We start from the raw sequence: 16,182 nt of genomic DNA, 5'->3' as shown, positions 1-16,182 counted from the left end.
CGCCTTTAGGGAGCGTTTAGGTCCGACGCTCTGGAATCCGTGCGCGTCTGGAGACCCGATTAATCATTTATCACACAATGAAGGGGATCCGCTCCGTGCCTGCGGGGGCTTCGGGAGGAGAATTTACACCACATGATGTTAAATTAGGAGATTTGATGTGTCGCTTTGCCAAACCTCCTTTTTAAGTGGATGGGTGTGATGTCCGCGCGTCGTCCGGCAGCGTCTCTGCGGGCCACCATCCCAGAATCCCGCGCTCCGACAGCACGGCGGCGTTGACTCAGAGCTGCTGACCCACAGTACAACAGGTTTACTGTGCAGGGCAATGGGGAAAAACTCTGTCAGGGTATTTGCTTTCCATTAACAGAAACAGAATCATCCCCGAGCAGAAATGATAATCCCTTAATGCTGCAGTTGGAGACAGTGAGTCTGCAGGGCTCGGAGTGTCTGTATCATGCTGCATGGTGTTTTTACCTCTTCAGTTCTCCTGTGGTACTTCAGGTTGCAGGATGTGTAAATCTGACAGCTGGTGTAGGGTCAGTGCTCTAAAGGCCCAGTGACGGACAGTCTGCAGGTGATGGTGTGAAAGGAGATCCTGCTGGGGTAAAAGAGAGGTGAAACATGAGGTTCACCGGAGCAGCAGCATCCACAGCAGACACACTGTCACATTTCTGATCAGGAGGCATTTCTCTGCAGCTCGGAGTGAGTCACCGGTGCTGCTGCTGCTGCTGCTGCTGGCAGCGGTGGACGACTGATGTGTCTAATGGTCACAAAGACAATCACTTCTTGATACAGTGTGTTCATAATGAGCTAAACCCTCTACTGTAACATCAGCCCCGGCAGAGCCAGCCTGAAAGACTGAATCAATGTTTAGAAGGAGATTGATCGGAGGGTACCAAACCTATTGCTTGTCAGCAGCTGCCAAAGGGATCAATAGCTGGACCACATTCACCCCCCCCCTCCAGTGTTGTTGACATTGAGCTCACTGAAAATGATCATAATAATTGTAAAATCCACCCTTGACCTCTTTAACCATCTTCTGTTCTTCTGAGTTAACCCAGCGTGCTGTATCCCTTCACACTCGATGAAGGTGACGAACCCAGAGATGAGTATAAAGCAGTATTCACGTGTCAACAGATATATTCCGTGTCTTTTCTTTGTCACAGAGTTAATTCACAGACAGATAAATGTTTTCCTGCACTGAACCGCTACTTATATTTGAGACAAAGGTCAGTCCACCCAAATAATAAATGTAGCGAGGGCTTTGTCTGCAGAAGTATCAGTTTCTAAGATTTCGGATTGGGACTCAGTTTAATCAAGAGAAATGGAATTTCATCTGTGGTTCTCACAGAATAAAAAAAAAAAAACATGTAGACTCACAGTTTTCTTTGGAAATACTCGAACAAAGAAGCACTTCCCATGAATACTGCTGAATGCTTCTTTTGCAGTGTGAATCATCCAGGGTAACTGAGACACTGTTGCTAGAGGGAGATGTTGAATTTTCAGTGCTGTAAGCTACTCAAATAAAATTCCATTGATCTCAGGACTCGCTAGATATCCCAAGACATAAGCTCCTGTTTTTAACAATTTTGGTGTACCTACCCTGTCAGCATTTAATAAGAGCCCTTCCTAAGAAGCCCCCCACTGGAGCGCGGCCCGTAGGTGAATATCATCTAGTTAAAAACCTAACTGTATCCTTCAGCGGGAACATTGCACAGAGTGAGGCCTCTTCTCTGCTGAGCGTCAATAAATGAGCCTCCAGGCGGAGAATTGATTGTAAAAATTGAACCCAGACTCTATTAAACCCGTGTCAAGCACCCCTGAATCCTGCTCTCACAGTTGTGCCAATCTCTGCAGGCATTGCATCAGCTTCTGCCTGACACACACACACACACAGGTCACAAAGTGGACGTCTTATTTCCCTCTGGTGATGACAGGGTGCTGTATCCAGGATGCCCTGATTGAAGAGCAGATGTCTGAAGCTGTCTTTGCGCTGGAGCTTGGATATAAGTTTTAATGCTGCGGTGTGTGTTTATGTGTGATTACACAAGTGGCACTGACACTGGTAAGAAGTGTGTGTGTTAGTGTTGCTGACTTCCTTCACGGCCCTTCTTATGTGTTTACCTTCTTTTTCAAATGACTCCCCTGTCGTGCTCCCGCCCACTGTTGTCCTTCAGATAAAGTTCCAGGCAGCGTTCCCCGGCTTCAGGCATGTTTAGTGTGACTGGGAATCCTGTCTGACCTCTCAGTGTAAACTCTCACCTCTCTTCCAGGACCCGCAGGGGTCAGGACCTCTTGTAAAAGAGACGGAGAGAGGGGAGGGAGGGGCGGCATCACACTGTGGCTTTAACTAACCCACACACCGAGCAAAGCTTAAATACTTGCAGCGTATTTCACATAAACACACACAGCAGTAAGACGTAATGCTACACATTTAGTGTGAAAATCAAAATTTAAAATCTACAATTTTCCTTTTCGTCTTCCCTGTTCCCATGGTAACTCTCAAGCTCCTGAGACGCTCTCCCCACAAGGCTTCCACCGGAGGAAGAACAGTCCTGGAGAGACTGCGTGTGCTGGCATTAGCCTGCAGCGCTGCATTGGGCAGCAGGTTGGGAGCACGGCAAATTAGATTTTGCTTGGAGTGTGCTGCCAGCTTTAGTCAAAGCAGACAGGAAGCATGTCAGCAGAGAAAACATTATGTAAGCCACATCTCGTGCTCAGTTTGGTTGTTTGTACATATGTGTTAAAGGAATATGCCAAGTTTTTGTTAGATTATGCTGGCTGTGTGGTAACAACTAGAATTATTTTGACAGTAAGAAAATACTGTAAAACGTTATGAATCTGCAGTTTATGTTGATTGTTCATATTCATTTGTAGACATTTATTTAAAGAAGGTGAGGTGTAACTGGCAAATTTTTATGCGTATCAATCAATCAATCTTTATTTATATAGCGCCAATTCACAACAGTGTTATCTCCAGACTCTTTCCATAAAGAGCAGGTCTAGACCAAACTCTTTAATTAGAGAGAGACCCAACGATTCAGGAATTCAACATTAAGGATTCAAGAATCCCCACATGAGCAGCATCAGATATTAGATTAGGAAACAGTGGAGGAAGAACTCCCCTTTAACAGGAAGAAACCTCGAACAGACCCAGGCTCAATGTGGGCGGCTTCTGTAGGGGTCTGTGTTGGGTGGAGGTTGGAGAGAGAGAGAGAGAGAGAGAGAGAGAGAGAGACAGAGAGAGACAGACAGAGAGAGAGAGAGAGACAGAGAGAGAGAGAGAGAGAGACACAGAGAGAGAGAGAGACAACACAAACAGCAACCAACATAGTAACAGTGACTATAGCACTAACAATAGGAGTGTGACTAATAAATTAGCATTAGCAATATAAATATATACATATAGATTTTTTTGGCGTTTATTTAACAGAGGCAGGGCAGACAGGAGAGAGGGGAGACTGAGGCAGGGCAGACAGGAGAGAGGGGAGACTGAGGGAGGGCAGACAGGAGAGAGGGGAGACTGAGGGTTACAACGTCCAGCAAAGGCAACGTCTGCAGCTGACCATGTGGTCATGTGACATGTGCTGTAGCCGCTTGGCTACCAGGTGCTCTGGATGGAACTACTTTCTACCAAGGAAATAATAGAGAAAAGTCCCGAAAATCATTTTCAGTGCTGTGAAATTGTTGATCATTAACATGTTACAGTAATGTAATGACATTTAACATTTGACATTTAATTCAGTAATGAGACAACATAACAGTTTCTAATCTCAATAACATCTCATCACTTTGACATTTTTGCTGTCTTACCCTCTTATCCAGTGGAGGTAGAAACCTTCATGGCTAAAAGCTCTCTGCATGGATGAGATATTACAAGAGGTGAACTAACTGAGTATGTTTTCAGCCTGAGGCCAGTGATTGTGGGCCAAATGTGAGAAGTTGGTGGAGTCATTGAATAGTTTAGTTAACATTGAAGTGAAATAACCAGCATTGTGGAAAAAGGGAAAGCTAACCTGACAGAATGACCACTGGCATCACAGGAAAGCTCACATTAGAACATCGCTCTAGTTGTTTAAGATGCTTACTCTCAGCGAGTCATAAGCATTAGGCAAGCAAAAGCTTTTCCCAAAATGAACATGAAGGGTTTTTGAAAGCAAATCCCATCGTACGGAAGATTCCCAGTGCAGCTGCAGACACACATACAAACAGCCGGGCTGTGAGACATAAGTCACTCCTGCCAAATGGAGGTAGTCAAGCCTGTTGTTGTTTTTCAGCCAAAAGCGCCGGCTCCTTTAGTTTAGGCCCTGCTCGCTGACAGCCATGACTGAGGACCTGTGCTCCCCCACCTCTCTGAATTCCCTTTGAGTCTAAGGTCACTTTGTGTCTGTGACAGATCTGGTCTGCTTCATCAGTCCAAGTCTCTGCTGCTCCTTCAAAGGCATTGGAGCTGCCGAGATCGGTGTGGCTCAGGCAGCCCTTCTGTGGGCTGCCTGTTTGGTTCCTTTATGGAGTGCCATGGGGATATTTTGGGGAGTGTGTGTGTGTGTGTGTGTGTGCTGTTTGCTGCTCTGTCCACCCACTTCACTGTGTCTTTTTTCGGCCTGCGAGTGGTAACCTGCCACTGGAGGTGCCTCTGGGGCGGTCAGCTGCACCCAGAGACCTCATTTGAAATCCCAACACGATTTTTTTTTTTACTCTATGTCTGTGTGCCACTGTGGGTGAGTAAGAGATTTCCATGATGACGGTCATGGAAGGAGGCCACGCTAGTTTGAAGCAAGGAATGGGAAAGTCTCGGGAGAGAATGAAGTATTCCTGTCTGGAATTTCTACAGGAAGCTCGAAATTCCTCATTTTCATTGGTCTGTGGCTGTTGTGTCATGTGTAACCTTAGCGCAGAGAGAGATTTCTGAGTTGCTGGGGTCGGTGACCTCAAACATGAGACCCTGTAATCGGAGAAATGTGCTCCTCCTGTCCTCAAACGTCCTTCTTCAAGTCTCAACACTGCCTTGGAGATTTTCATTCCAACAAAATACAACATTTAGACCTATTTATTATGTGCCTGGTCACGCCGATATGTGGCAGAACAAAATTCATTCACAAAGTCAAAGGCAAAGTCCTCACTCTTCAAAAATATACATTCATTGATATGTCCGCTTTGCTATGTTAAACTACTGCATCAAAGTTCAAATGCACTTCGGCACTTACTCACAGAAGGTACCAATACCCATCTCTAAATTTGCTAAAGTTGAAGTTTAATCCAGATTCACTTCACCTCTGTGCCACTGATGGCAGGAGTTTCATTGAAATGTGTAGTGTGGAGATGCTGCTGTTGTAAATGCTGGTGAGATGGAGCCCCCGAGCAGAGCCCCCTCCTGCTCGCGGTGACTCTGTTTGTTTTCCTGCTTCTCTGTGTTGGATGTTTTTGTCTCTTTAAGCCCGTTTGCCGCGCCCCAGCTTTGCCGTGTATCAAGTGGCTGTTGTCCTGTTGCAGTGCTCCACATAGAGCCTGTCTGATGTTATCGCACTCTGACGGGGGCCCCTGTGAGAGGAGATAATCCAAAGAGATGAAATAAGATAGCTCTACCGTGTGTTTTGTGCGTGATTGCATTCACGCTCATGGGTGTGTTTGTGCTCCCCCGTCTCCCAGCCCGTCATTGTCCTCGGACCGACCCGCTCCTCTGCCCCTTCGTGTGTGTGTGTGTGTGTGTGTGTGTATTGTGAGTGTATCCCGGACATCCTGTTTGTGTGATGTTAGTGCTACTGCTGCTTTCCTGCCCAGCGCCGCTTCTAAATCCCGGATCAAACATCCCAGCGTTGGGGGGGGGAGGGGTGGATCCTCTGCTGCTGTCCCACCATAGCATCCACATCCAGCACCCAGGGTGCCAAGCTTCCACACATACAGCAATCTGTTCACTTTCCCAGGAAAAACCTCGATGGAACGACTGCTCTGACTTGATGTCACACATTAAGAGATATAGCCCCAGGAGCAGCCATGCACATGACAAGTTAGATTTGACAAGATTTTAACATTGTGCAGACAATATTTCATCATCTTAATCAGAATCAGAATCAGAATCAGAATTCCTTTAATAATCCCCAGGGGGAAATTGCTTTTTGTTACACACAGCTCCAAAAGAACAAGAATAAACTTCAAACACAAAAGTAAATCAGGTGAGTCCAGAGTCCAGGGTCCTCTCCTCTCTGGTGGAACAGTTCCCGTACTGGGTGAAGTTGGGCAGTGCCTTTGCCACGGTGACATGGTTGAAGACAGAGATAGCAGTGAGTGCGATTCGACTTCAGAATCAGTCTAATTGTGAAAAGAGTCATCACACTTTTAAAGCAGCTTTGTGTAGATGATCCTGAAAACTGAGACGCCCTGTGGGAAAGTCTGAATCATTTGTCTCTTTTTTAATAGTGTGACTCGAGTGCACCAAAGTCCTAACACACAGGCTTTAAAAAGCATAGTCTGACTCTAGTAAGTACACTTGTTGGCTTTTGGTTTCAAGGGGGAGATTAGAGCATCGATACAGAATTTTATGTTTGTGAGTCAATTACATAGCTGGAGCCAGGAGAGGCTTCATTTAGCTTAGCATAAAGACTAACTAAACTAAAAAACACACCCACCAACACGTCTGAAGCTGAGTGAGAGATCATGAATGATTCAAGGTATTTATTTGCTATCATATCCTCTACGGTGCATGTCTGCCCTGTCTCGTGGTCAACATGTATATATAGTACTGTATACGCAGGAAAGAGAAATGTCTAAAAGCAGCCAGACAGAGCACAACCCGGCTAGAGTCTGGCTTCAGATCACATAGTGTCTTCCCTGCTTTAAGTGCCCCACGTGTCTTCCTGAATCTCTGACTGAGTAATTCGCAGCTCCGCCGTCTGCTCCGTGGGTCAGACAGCAGCCGGAGGCCGACACTGAGGACTCCTCATTTACTACACTGAGCTGATGACCATCTGCATGAGCGTCTGGACTTCATTAGAGAGGCGATGAAAGGGCTGCCACAAAGAAAGACGCATAAACATACACACACACACACACACACACACACACACACACACACACACACACACACACACACACTTTGTGGGACCTCGATTGAGACTCTATTGAGTGTGTGAGAGAAGTTTGTCTACGCTGCAAAGATTTCCACATTTTCCTCGTCTCGTGAGGACACTTTTGTCCCTGAAAGTATAGATAGAGAACACACACACACACACACACTGTGACACAACTAGTGTGTGTGTCCCTGTAAATGGATCTGCCTCCTATTTTGCATCCCTGATAACTTCATCTTTGCGTCAGCGACGAGGCCTGAAGGGATTTACACACACACACACACACACACACACACACACTCAGTCTCTCACAAGCAGACACATACCGGTAGAGTTGCACATGGGAAAAATGTCATCACCCCTCCTTCTTTCCCCCCTGAAAAACCACTGTCTGCCTGGAGAACAGGAGTCTGCTGCGTCTGTGATAATCCAGGTCCCAGGCCACGCTATACGACCTACGAGTCTGTAATTGTGACCAGATCGTGTCAAATAGTGTCATAAAACTACGCATGAAATGTGTGCCATCGTGTTAAAACATAAATGGGGGAAAGGTGCGGCATGTCGCTGCACAAACGTCTGTGTTTAACAGATGACGGGTCTCCCAGATGTTTTGGGGTTTCTCTCAATCCCTTAGGATTCTTTACTTCGTTTTCCATGAATCAGAGGCGGGGACCTTAATGATGGGGAATGCCGGAGTCAGCAGTGTTGTCTGCGCCTCAACATCTGCCTGCCACACGTCATAAAATGTGTCTCAGGTTGATTGTGCTGTTTGATGCATGTTTGGACGGGTCTCCATTCGCCTCATGTTCACCTTGTTCCCTGTCGGGAGGGAGCGGATGCTGCCACGGCATCCTTACCTGGTTCTTGTATAAGCAAGAAGTGGCACATTTCCAGTATCATCATTTCTTACTGAGCTGGTTTAAAGGAGTGTGTGTGTGTGTGTGTGTGACGGGTTAAAACCTCGTACAGGCAGCGAACTGAAACATGGCTACCATCTGCCAGATTTCCATGTTCCACTCTGTCATCTGGCTTGTCTGTGGTTGTCCCTCTGTGTGTGTGTTCAGGGTAAGAGGGTGTCTGCTACTGGGAGGAAAAGGGCCAGCGCTTAATAGTTAGAACAAAAGTGGATGCAGGGATTTTTTGAAGAAGGCAGCTTCAAAGGCTTCATTTGAAGGATTTCATTAAGCAGAAGTCACGCAGTGAAAGTCAGTAAAGTGCACACTTGTAAGAGGTACTGTCTGTTGTTCTCTCTAATGGATGGTGAGCGCTGAAGAGGCTTTGATAAGTCCAGCTGTCTGTGGACAGAGGGTTCCGTAGCTGCTATGAAGGGAACCATGCAATGTTCCCCTGATTGGTATTGATTTGTCCCATCCTGTGAGCAGAGCAGATTTCCCACCAGAGACTTGGCTCAGAAATGTCTGTAAAAGTAGATGAACTCGAAAATAAGGGTGAAATCATTGTAAAAGATGCAAAGTGATGTTAAAGATGTTTTTGGGTTTCTTAGATTTAGTTTTTCGGAGAGAAGCAGGTGAAATTGTGAGCGAGGGTTTGTTCATTTGCCTTATCTGATCTCTGAGCCCATGTAAGTTATTAATGGCTGGCAAAATTCACTGTTCATTTCCACTTTGTACTTCTTTTGAATGACACTTTATTTTCCAAAACAGTTTTGCCAGCAGTGATAACAGCACACTGTTTGTTTTTTTTTACTACCAGTAAAATAATGATCCTTTTCAATGGAATCACTCCAAACAGCAGATTAGAATAGTTTTCATTCATGTCGTCAGTCTTTGGGATACAAATGATTTATTTCTGGACATGCAGAGCAATGCAGTTTACAATACATGTGTTGATCCATGGCAGAAAATAGACCCCAACAAATAAATACACTATTTCCTCCCATTTGATGAACGTTTGTTAACAGCTAACAGCTCCCAGCTGGTTTAGCCGTTGCTAAATTGCTTGATAGTTCAGTAAAATTGCTCCTATAAGGACCCTGCTTTCTTAAATTAAGAATATTACTTTCCACCCCTGGAGCCAAATTATTATAATTTGTCCAAGTGATAGTATAATGAGAGATATTTAGGGTTTTTTTTATCGTGTAATAGCACAGCCTTACCTGACATGCATCAGCGAAGGCTGAGAGGTCTCCCAGGATGCTGAAGGCCCTAGCTGCACCCCCGGGTGTGTGTGCGTGTGTGCGTTGAGTGCTGGCATGTTGATAAGTGTTGCGCGGGAGTGAAATGGTTCCCCTTTGTCATTATGCACGGCCGCCCCTGTTCCTCTGCAGGCCCTCAGCAGCAGCAGGCGGAGATAGGAATGTAATCACTCCGCCGCTGCCGATAAATATTGATTTGGTTGTTAGGTTTTAGCCCCGAGCAGTAAGCTGGGAGTGCGGGCATCGCACATAAGCCACATTTGGGCATTAATATCAGCAAGCAGGAGGGAGCGGGGGGCATTTTTAGGTGGTGACAGAAAGACTTTCAGACTAGCTCTCACAGTCTATGTTTACCTCCGGAGTGCAGGGAGCCAGGGGAGTGTAAGTTTGTGAGTGTGTGTGTGTGTGTTTAAGTGCAGGATGTCTGAGTAAGCATGGAATGTGCCCAAAATGCGACAGATTTGCCTGTAGAGTGTCAGGGAACAAGAGTGTGCTTGTGTGTGGGAGAAGGAATCCTTATCTCCGTGGATGTCAAGGCATTGATTTAGGAATAAGGAAAAGTAAGTGGGCTTGGTGAGGCACAACACCATAAAGTGTGTGTGTGCTAAAAGAAAAGAGGGTGTGTTGGTGATCTGGGCTGCCAGATGTACTGCAGACTGGATGGCGTAAAAGAAGTGAATCATGGTTTTAATTAAGTGGAGGAGGGCTGAGCAGTGTCTCATTAAACGGCTGGTGGAGGAACATTTAAACTTGCCTGCTCTACACCAGCTACTGGGACACTTAACTGAACAATTGGGAGGGATTTTCCACTCCTCCTCCGCCTCCTCTTCTTCTCTCTGGATTTTGACTCATTCCTCTCGCTAAAGAAAAGGAATAACCCACCCTTGGATGTTCTTTAAACACCGCTAAATGCCATCGGTCTGCGGTGTTCTGGCCATACTAGGAAGGATTTTGTGATACAATGCAGATATTGTGCCTACTGTCTTTCACTGCGCCACGTGTTTCTCTACTTCAGTGAGAGATTTCCTGCATCATTCAAATCAATCAAATTCTAAATAATGATCACATCCCGTCTAAGGCAACTCCACCAATTTTATATATGAAGGTCTTTTTACTAGTCTGGAGGTTGTATAACCTCAGTTGTGTAATGTCTGAGAGATGATAATAATGATGTCATTTGAGAAAAACTCTTTATGATAAGATACTATTGGGAACAGCATAAATGTAATGTGATGTAAGATCCCGTGCTTTTGGCGCTTGCAGCACAAAAGTCAGTATTGACTGCATCAATTTTGATCTTTCCTTTTTAAAAGCAAACTGTCTTGGTGTGTTTTCTGCTCCTACTGGTGTAGAAATCTCGCCTCTGTGTCACTTCCTTGGTGTATGTTGTTGAGGGTTGGCCATGGTGCCAGGGTTAGAGTCAGGGGTTAAAAGTCACCAAACCTGACACGTGAGATTACTCCATCTCTCTTTCCCATCATCCAGCCACCTGGGCTCGGTGTTGGGAGATTTTTTTTTCCAGCCGGGGTTGTTCTGCCAGCGTGGCCAGTTTGGCCTGCAGAGTAGGTGGATGCTGCCACTGGCCTCACTGCAGACTCGCATGGCAGCGCAGAGCCTGCACAGCTGGCCGCTCCGACGGAGACTCGAAGACTCCTTTCAAGTCCCTCCAAAGGGGTCAGGGCGGACATGTTGGCAGAGGAACGCAAACAAAACTCTCCTCATCTCTGACTCAGCAAGAAGTGGGCACCCACACACACACACACACACACACGTTAGCCTCAACAAACGTTGAAGGTGGAACTGTGGGCTGGTTTGATGTATCTTACTGTACAAATGAGCCTTTTCTCTCAGAAAATGAGTTTATTCCCTCATGGCTCATGGCGATCTACCTCTTAGATTATGGATTTGATGACTTGAAACTGGCACAAGAGATAAGCTCACATTGTGTCCAAAATGGAAAGGATTCATTCTCTCAAGAGCATGAACGTGCAATATTCATATTCTCTCTCTTGCTCTCTCTACACTCATTTCACAATCCCACTTCCCCTTCAAACCACAGCCAAGGTGGTGTCTGTAGCGTAGCGTCTGGCCAGGTCACATCGGGACATGGCGTGCCTGAACAAGATGGCAGTGGGGAAAGAGAGCAGGAAAAGAGGGATAAGGGAAAGAAATAGATGGATTGAAACAGAGGAAGAGGATGAAGGCGCAGGAAGTTATGACAGCAATGGAGAGAATGGAGATCACGCAAGAGCATCGAGGATGCTGAGCCCAGCAGACACAAATGAACAGATGGGGAGAGAAAAAAAATAGATCCTGGAACTAATGGACAGTATTAATACAAAGCACGCACGCCATTTGTCTTTGTTAGCAGCGGCTGTGGTGAAGCTTGAGTAAATGATCAGATCAGATTGTTTGTTCGCTTACACTTGTTTATTTCAGTGAACTTTGTAAAGCACTGTGAGACACTCTGTTGTGATATTGGGCTATACAAATAAATTAAATTGAATTGAAATTGAATAGATCTACACATTCAGGGTCTTATCTCTTCTTGGTGGTGGATGATTGACAGCTTCTGTCTCACGCCCCTGGTCGTGACATCGCTTTCACCAAAACCCTGATGAAGAGGATGTTGACATTTGTCTCTCCTCTGTTGCCGTGTTTGGCTTTTTCCGAGGGCAGATAAACGTAGAAGGGATTTCTCGCAGGCTTATAATTCCTTCCACCATCTGTTATGTGGAGAAACAGCCAGTTCGCATCAGATATTCACAAAGAGACGGTGTGTCAAATGAACAACTCCGCTGCGTCTACGCTCCATGCTTTTTAGTAGCATCCTGGTGATTACCTGCAGAATTTCAGCTATGGCCATAGTGAGGTTTTTATCTATAGCACTCCTTTTTCTACTTGACAGCTCTTATTCCCTTTCTTGCCTGGAGAGCTCTCTCCTCTAATTTTGTTGTGCAAAATAATCCATACATAAGCCTCTCCTCGCAGTAATTATACCGGTTGTTGACATGAAAATGCCACAGTGCCTGCAGCACCTTTAAAAGACAAGTGGTGTTGAGTCTGTTTACTGTGCTGGACTGTCTGAACTGAGCTTGAGCCAAACCACATCCAGACAAGCACAGCAGAACGTCATAATAGCAGAGGGTTAATGACAGCTGTCTGTTCCTCGGCTGTCTGCTGCAGCCTGCCTCACTGCTCGCTCTCCTCACTATCTGCAACACTCCTCTGAACTCCTTTTCTTTTGTAGAGCGTTGCTTGCTGCTTTCTTGCGTGTCGCCTGCGCTCAGCCGGCTCCAACACTGTTGTTAGAACCACAGATTGTATTTTTGCATTTTCTGTCTGCCCGCCACAAGAAAACTATTTTCATAGTAATAACTGATGCCGAAGCAGAGCTGTGTCTTTGCATTAAAGGCATGCTTCATCGAGATGTTTTGTCCTTGTAGCTCTGAATCACTACGACAAAGGATTCAAATGTAGTTTCATCATCAGACTCAGTTGTAACTGTGAATCCAGGCAGAATACAGTTTCTCTCCGTAATGAAAGCAAGCAAAACGTTGGATCAAGCAGGGAGTGGGTACTTGATACAAAAGGTAGATTTTCAGTGGAATAACATTGATGTGTTTTGGATGTGCAGACACAGGCTGAGGTCTGGGTGAATGAAGAGACATTTATCCATGACAAATGTAATGCAGTCTGGTCTGAATGGTCAGCCGCTGATATGAATGTGTTAAATTTCTGCACCATGCTCGGGCTTTTGTGAGAAACTGGTATTACTCTCAGCTTCTCTCCACTCGCCTCTGGCTTTTCCTCTCTTTGATCCCGACTCCTTTTCCTCATCCTCCCTTCTCCTATGCTGCCTCATTTTGTTGCCCAGGTGTTTTCACCAGGCAGTCCTGGAGAACCTCAATCTGTCACTCTCCGCCCGAGAAGGCCCATCTGTCCTCTGCTTGTGTGTACGTGGGAGAATTGTATATATATACCCGAAGGTTATCCGTCTGCGTGCTTCATGAGTCACCAGCGATGGTGATTAGGAGATATTTATGAGGTCTGGCTGTGCATCTGTTACCTGCTGATAGAGGCAGAGAAAGGATGGAGGGAGCGTCAAGTAGAAAAACGAGCAGAAGAGCGATGGAGAGAAATGGCAGAGGAGAGGGGGGATACAAACGCACAAAGCTTTTACACTTTCCTCCTACAACCAGTTTGCTTTGCAGGCGGGATGGGGTTGCCATGGTGATGGGGAGGGAAGGCTACAATGGGAGCAGAGCAATGTCCCAGTTGGCTGGGGTCTGCCTAACACTGAAGCGCGACAGACGTGTGACTTCTGATAGCGAGCGTGTTTGGAAGAGCGTTGTCGGAGTCTATTTTCACCTCCAAGTGTTGGTTTGGAGTTTGGACATCTAGAATACAAGTAGATGAAGATGATGAATAAAGTAAAAGAAACGTTTGCGTTCACCATCAACGTCAAGGGGGGAAACCCTCATCATGTCAACAGCCTTGTTTACTGCATAACCACAATGCATTTTTGAAGTTTATCCAAGGGGGTTTGAAAGGGTTTCATCAGCCCAAGCATGTATAATTTAGTCAACCCATAGAGACCAATACAACCCTTTAATTGGGACTTAGATATGAAAATTACCAAATTTGGAGTCAGAAGGTTTCCACGTGGCACTGACAATATAATAACTAGAAAAGGAAATGAGGCCTGGATAAAACAGTCAAAGATGATACAAACATGGATCTGTGCACAGCACTATGTATTTGCGTGCAAGTATATTTCTAATCTGTTCCTATTTTACTGGCAAATGCAAACTCAGCACTTCCTCCGTGTTTCCCTTTTGTCTTATTAAAATCAGCATAATGTACTTTTCCAAAGCACTAATTCCATCAGTGCAACAACGGCCATGCCAGAATTACTAATTTGTGTTTTTCTCATTGAAGTCGGTTCTTCTTTGCCATTTTTCTGATCAGTGTTGAACTGTCGTCAATAAGACTCTGCACCTCCTGCGCGAGTGTTTCACATCAAAAGATTTCCAGCAGCTCAAAGGGCATAATCCTACCCTTTCTTAGGAGGATTTTAATGTGAAACGTCTGCAGGAAGTGTTGAGTGTTATTTAGAGTGGCATGTTTTTAACATTGATAAAAAATAATGGCAAAGTAGAAGTGATTGAATTTCATTGAAGGGAAAATCTGGTATTTTACAAACTGGGTTCTGAATTGTGTGTGCCATGTTAATTTTGCAGTTGCCACCACTGGCGAAGCAACATAATGCAGCCAGATCACTGTGTGCACTTGAGTGGCCAGCCTGTTTAGTTAGCCAGTAAGACATCCTTGAAGGACCTAAAGTTAGCATGACCCATAGTTACAATGGCTACAATTAAGAAATACAGAGTTTTCCACTGATTAACTGTAATTGTCAGAAACATGACAGACAGTCATGCTTCAAAATGATCCGAAAGAGCCAGAGGTATGTTTTTTATCCAGTGCTTTCTTCTTCCTTATCCTAGCTACCGGCATTACCCACAAAAGCAGGGTGGGAGATTCAGATGTTTGTTGCTAGTAATGGCTGTTTCATCATCAAGCAGCTAGCCTCAAACCAGGATTAGGAGTCTGTTAGTCTGGCCTGGTAACCTCGCTTCTTTCTAACTTCCCAACAACAACACAATTTGCATAATTTTGAATGTACCCTAGTGAAGGTCTAGTGAGGATCCACCTCTATGAGGCCTTCAGGGACTAGGCTGTATATGCCTGTGCAGGATACACCCCAAGCCACGATTTGAGAACCTTCATTATTTGAATACCAGCTCTCAATTGATAATTTATGGTATACATGCACTCTCTATTTCCCCGGCCTTATATGTGCCTGAATTCTCTCCATGTTTACCTCTATATCTTTTTTTCTCTGATTCTGAATTGTAAAAACTTGGACACATGTTTTCTGTCTCAGTACCATCCTGACTCCAAAATCAATCTTTCTGCCAAGTCATGGCCATGGTCAGCTGTAGACAGACAACAGAGACACCTATGCCACTTCTGATCCCTGCTCTGTGTCGCTCAGGGTCCAGCAGCTCATTGATTCGTGCTCAGTCACACACACACACACACACACACACACACACACACACACGGGCACAAAGGGCTATAATTTCCTCTGCTGCTATTTTAAGAGAACTTGCAGTCCTCGAAAAAACATACACACTATAATTTAGCGGTGCATAACTGCAGAGTTGCAGGAGGAGGCAGCATTAGAGGTATCTGAGTACACTAAGAGAGGCCATAGCAGACTGTCATGGCAGGATAACACACACCCACATGACTCTATGCTACTGTGCTTCACGCATCTCTCAGTCTAATGCTATGTTCTTACAAAGCTCTTTGAATTTCCTGTAAGTCGATCTATAAAAAACAAATAACACCATCCACTGAAATAGCTGTAATGGCTCATTGCTCACATGGAGACAAACGCATTCGCTGCAGGTTTTGGCTGAAGCGCCGTCGGTGTGCGTCTTCTGCTCAAGGCGGTACGCGGCAACAAACAAATTAACGTCTTCCTGTGTCTGCGTGGGTGTCGGCGGGGAACTGAACATTAAACAAAGGGACAGAAACATGGCCCTGCGTTCACACGAAAGAAGTGAGAATAGTAGCAGCAGCTTCTGTGTTAAAGCTGTGAGCTCATGTGTTTTGGCTGGGTGTGGATGAATCAGGCCTCCTACGCTCAGAGGACACAGAGTGTAATATGGAAACACAGAAAAGTTTGACGTATTTTGTTTTATTTGTCTGAAAACTGACACACATTCAAGCAAGTAAAACTCCCTGTTAAGCATTGGGACTTTTTTTTTTTTTTTTTTTTTTTACCATATAACAAAATTGTCTTGCAACAAACAAAACTGATACAAACTGCTCATATGCGACATCTGTCCCTATTTATGAGGTTTGTAGGTCGATAATGCAGCAAACCTGCAC

The 16,182-nt window shown here is 45.2% G+C and overlaps 1 protein-coding gene across 1 annotated transcript in view; it reads left to right on the top strand.

The window, feature by feature from the left end:
• chst11 (carbohydrate (chondroitin 4) sulfotransferase 11) overlaps positions 1–16,182 on the top strand; it is a 74,206-nt gene that overhangs the window by 610 nt on the left and 57,414 nt on the right. The window lies entirely within an intron of this gene.

This window comes from Pempheris klunzingeri, chromosome 22 (assembly GCF_042242105.1).
Source record: "Pempheris klunzingeri isolate RE-2024b chromosome 22, fPemKlu1.hap1, whole genome shotgun sequence".
Classification (NCBI taxonomy): domain Eukaryota; kingdom Metazoa; phylum Chordata; class Actinopteri; order Acropomatiformes; family Pempheridae; genus Pempheris; species Pempheris klunzingeri.
Note: the sequence above shows the minus strand (reverse complement) of the source record. Positions and strands in the feature narration are given on the sequence as shown.